Below are 5425 nucleotides of genomic sequence, written 5' to 3'. Positions count from 1 at the left end.
AAAAAAAAAATGAAAGTGAAAATCACACACTATAGAATGTATTCTCATCTTAAATAAACACAAATATTTATGGGAGCTTTATTCGTTGGCAGTTGCTTACCATCAATGCAGATATCCAAGTAAATGCAATCCCAGTTTCCATTGAAAATCACCCGAAGCAAGGGGCATATAAGGGCTTGTTGACCTTGACAAAACAATATTAAGCTGATTTATTAGAAACAGCCGCAAAATATGTGTGTGTGTGATGTAGGTTAGTTTTTAACTCTCTTAAATTATACGGCTTAATTAAAAAAAATGAGGACACCCACACTTGAAAATGGTTACACACACACACACACATATAGTCCTTCTTGCACGAGCGCCCATATATTTTAAAATGAGCATACTTGCACATGAAAATAATTATATATATAGTAAAAAAACATTTACATGCCCAAAGTTTGGGAGATGGACATGTAGACCTCCAAGTTTTCAATACAAAGATATCAAGACCCTCTTTGACCATAATACCCTTTAGCTCTATTACCTAAAAAAAAAATTGACCTCAATGTTTTGTAATAAATAGAAATATAATATTAAAATAGATGTAACAATATTTACATTTTAAAATATTTTATATTTAAAAAATATTTTTAGCACTTTAGAATCTTATACTATATTAAAGTAAATTTTATAATAAATAGAAACTTAATATTAAAATAAATGTATAAAAAATTAAATTATTTTTAAATATTGTATAAAATAATTTTAATATTATTAATACATAAAATCTATTTTATTAATTGTAAAATCTATTTAACCCAAAAATTTATTTAAACTTTTATAATAAATACAAATACATTATTAAAGTATATAATAACATTTTAAAAATTATTTTATATATTAAAAAATATTTTAATGGTATTAGTCTACTGGACATATTAAACTATTTAAATTATATTTGTTTTCATTAAAAAAAATTTAGGTAAATGTTTTTAACTACTATATGCAAAAGGTGTTATGGTCAAAAGTGGGTATTTGTATCCTTTATTTTAAATTGGGGGTCTCCATAACTATTTTTCTAAATCTTAAAGAGATGTAGCTTTTTTTTTTCCTTTTATATATACACACAAACGCACATATATACACATACGAGCATGAGATTAATTAACATAATACATAATATCTAATGTACGTGCAGCAGATTTAAGCAATCCGGATTTCATACATGAAAACTCCATGCAATTAATATTAAATCTCTAATTTTTTCATTATATTATATATTGGGTTAGCATCGAATTAAGAGTAATACACGTACCTTGTCTATTTCAACATCAGTCACCTGGTTTACGGCCGGCACGTAAATGTTCATCAGTACTGAAGTCACCAAAGGCTGAAATTTCAAGAAGAATTGATTTATTATTTCAAAGTTTTCACTCGTCAAATAACATCAATTATAAAATTAATATATATTTGTAATTCTCTCATTCTAGCACTTTATATTTACGTACCTTCAATAATCCTAAGAAGAAGGTGGGAGTCAAGTCAGCGAGTTTTTCTACCGGAAGAAGAGAATTCGATGCTGTCGCTAAAAGCTGATTAAAGGAAAAAAAAAAAAAGGGTCATATAAGGTCATTATCAATTGTTATATGTTTGAGTTGGTGATAAGTTGGCCATTTTTTTTTTTAATAAGTTGACCATTTCTCTCCTCTTCAAAATGAAGGTTCGAGTGATAGAGTTCATTTTTCAGTGCTAATAAGTTGAGTTCGGTTTTTTTTTTTGGAAAGAAAACAAGAAGGCTGAAGTTTAAACTGCTGACATCACATGATTAAGGAGAGAATTGTTTACCATTAGATTAAATTTAAAGGAAAAAAGAGGAACAGATGATAGAGTAGACTGAACTCACAACGCCGAAAAAAGCATATGGATAAATAAAACGGTAGAGTGCATTTAAGTTCTTGAGAAAAACATTCTTTGGACTCTCATCTCCATCCTCAGATTTTGATGCATTTCCATCTCGCAACTTGACAGCGGTAACACGGTCATTATTGTTGAACGGCTTGCAGACGACGTCGTTTCTCTCAGTAATTCTATTGGTAGGATAAAATGAATTTTCCAAGCATTTGATAGCGTACTTCTTGCGTTGATTTCTGTTCAGAACGCCATGAATATGTGTCACCGGCGGTTGGTATGTTTTAACGCAACCTGAAATGGCCACGGTTAATTATAGAAAAATTATAATGTTAAAAGGGCATTCAAAATGTGACCTTCCACCGACTAAAATTAACTAGCTAGTTTTAATTGGTAGAAACTAGAAACAAGCAAAGTATCATTCTTAGAATAGTACGCGCGCAATACTATTACCTAATAGTATTACTGTACTATGCATGGATTTTTTTTTTTTCTCTTCTTGTCTTCATAAGGCAGCGGAAAAAAATTGGCTTGAATGTAAATAAAGTGAAAAATAAATATAAAACTTAATCTTAACCACTCGTTAAACAAGGAAAGACAATAGTAATTGAGAGAATGAAAGACACGGAGGGGATCCTTGTCCTTTGAATGCAGAGTATTGAGCAAAACTTTAGTGATGAAATTTTCACATTATTGTGATTGGTAGTTAGTTCAGCATATCTCAACAGCGGATACGAGACTCAGAATGGAACAGGGTACTCCTGGGGAAACGAGAGACTTACGGGAGTGTTGTACATAAGGATGGTATTTTGGAGAGAAGCTTGAAATGGCAAGCGTTTGAAGCATGATTTTCTTTCTCCCACTAAGCTATAGCTCTATTGTGTGACGAGAGTTTGGCGCCAAAAAGAGTCAATAAATAGATGTCCAGTGCATGAACACCCGTGGCAAGCCGCAATAATTTCTTCATAAAAAAGTCCACCAAAATAATCCCATTGATTTAGTCAGACTAAAAAAATAATAAAACGGAAAAAAATCTGAAGCATGACAATCACGATTTTCCTTTTTTTAAAAAAAAAAACCAATGGGAAAAAGCAACACGACTTGAATTACCAACTCCGGTTGACCATTCTTCTTTATCTGAAAAATTTTCCCTCCGAATGGCTCGAATTCAGCCGCTTGCGCTTACCATTCTTCTTTATCATTATCATTGTTATTGTTTAAGTAATTTTACTCATTTAAAGATCTACCAACTCCGGCAATAATATATACTTTGAACTTGAAGATACGGTGGAAAACAATTTTTTATATTTTCTTAGCAGATGAATAAGTCAGGAGCATTTTTTTATTATATAGTTGATGATGAATGATATTAAATTAAATTATTTTTAATTAATATGATGTTTAGTTTATATTAGAGAAATAGTAACCGTTTAATTAACTTTCTATTTGATGTTTGTAAGTAAAACTAGCTCATGATAAATTTCGTCTCTTTAATTATATACTTGCCTCTAAGGCACCGATTGCTCTAATGATCATAGTGTAAAAATTTTTGAAGCAAACCTCGACAAAATGAGGGACATTCTTGAAGTAAAAGATAAAAAAAAAAAAAAAGCCAGTTATGAGGAATATAATAAACCTTATCCTCACAAAACTAAAACCAAAGAAAACTGTCCAAAAAAACATAAAAGCATACAACACAAGAATAGCCAAATGTAACAAAAAATTAATTAAATCTATAGCTTGCCAGCTCAGTCATAACCATCTTTGAAAGTTATGACATCACGAGAAAACTGACAATAGATGATAGGAGTTTTATGACAGATCATGAGTAAAAGGTCTTAAATTATAAAAGCATGATAAATTTGTGATAAAATTTTCGTCTATAAAAAATTTATTATGTATTTATGATAGACTTCTTAAATATCAATAACTAATGGCCGATTGGTGAAAAATATTTACTCAATCAAGTATTTTCATAATAATAATAATAATAACAACAACAACAACAATATTTAAAATAATAATCGTAGTCACCATTATTATAATAGATATAATAATAAAAATGAAAACAATTAACTAAGAGCATTTTAGTGACTTAAAAAATTCATTCTGATTCGTAGACAAAGTAAACATATCAATGGGAATACAACTCATTCTAATTCTGATAATTCTTACAGCTTACGTAAATAATTTATTCTGATTCTTATTCCTCATTTCAGCACATTTTAATTCTAGCCTATTCCGATTACCAGTTAGTAAATGCACCATATTTATTTTACTCATTGGTAATTTACTAAAATTGCCAATGATTACTTCAACAATTGGTGTGGTTGTAGTTTGTATAGTAAAATGGATATTGTAATTTCAATATATTAAAATTTCATGGATTTTATTTTTTATTGGATTTTTAATTATTAGCATTATATTTTGTATTCATTTTATATTTACAAATTAGATTTCTAAGAGCATATTTACAAACTTGGGAACGTGTAAAGTAAAAATAAATAATAATAATAATAATAAATTCAAATAATAATAAAAATACAATTCAAATAATAATTGCATTTTTAAATAATATCAATTTTTCGTTAAGGATTTTAAAAAAGAAGCCCAAAATTTAAATAAATTTGAATTTTCGCATTTGATTGTGGTGTGACAGGCATGTGATAGGTAAAACCTATAATATATCTTATGACCGGCATTAGCGTTGTCATAAATGAGTGACAATGACATTACCATAAATGTCATATCAAACCATTGTAATCTATAGTGATGCTACCATAAATGACATAACACTTGTATCTATAGTGATGTTACCATAAATGACATATCAAACAATTGTCATATTTATTTTAATTCTAGTCTATTCCGATTACCAGTTAATAAATATACCATATTTATTTTATTCATTGGTATTTTACTAAAATTGTCAATGATTACTTCAACAATTGGTGTGGTTGTAGTTTGTATAGTAAAATGGATTGTAATTTCAATATATTAAAATTTCATGGATTTTATTTTTTATTGGATTTTTAATTATTAGCATTATATTTTGTATTCATTTTATATTTACAAATTAGATTTCTAAGAGCATATTTACAAACTTGGGAACGTGTAAAGTAAAAATAAATAATAATAATAATAATAAATTCAAATAATAATAAAAATACAATTCAAATAATAATTACATTTTTAAATAATATCAATTTTTCATTAAGGATTTTAAAAAAGAAGCCCAAAATTTAAATAAATTTGAATTTTCGCATTTGATTGTGGTGTGACAGGCATGTGATAGGTAAAATCTATAGTATATCTTATGACCGGCATTAGCGTTGTCATAAATGAGTGACAATGACATTACCATAAATGTCATATCAAACCATTGTAATCTATAGCGATGCTACCATAAATGACATAACAATCGTAATCTATAATGATGTTTCCATAAATGACATATCAAACAATTGTCATATTTATTTTAATTCTAACCTATTCCGATTATCAGTTAATAAATGTACCATATTTATTTTACTCA

The 5425-nt window shown here is 27.9% G+C and overlaps 1 pseudogene; it reads right to left on the bottom strand.

Moving 5' to 3' along the window:
* Window positions 1-2736, bottom strand: part of LOC18043888 — a 7715-nt pseudogene extending 4979 nt beyond the window's left edge.
* Between the last annotated feature and the right edge of the window lie 2689 nt (window positions 2737-5425).

Source organism: Citrus clementina, unplaced genomic scaffold (genome assembly GCF_000493195.1).
Source record: "Citrus clementina cultivar Clemenules unplaced genomic scaffold, Citrus_clementina_v1.0 scaffold_4, whole genome shotgun sequence".
Lineage (NCBI taxonomy): Eukaryota > Viridiplantae > Streptophyta > Magnoliopsida > Sapindales > Rutaceae > Citrus > Citrus x clementina.
The sequence above is the reverse complement of the archived record's forward strand: the minus strand, read 5'-3'. Positions and strand labels throughout refer to the sequence as shown.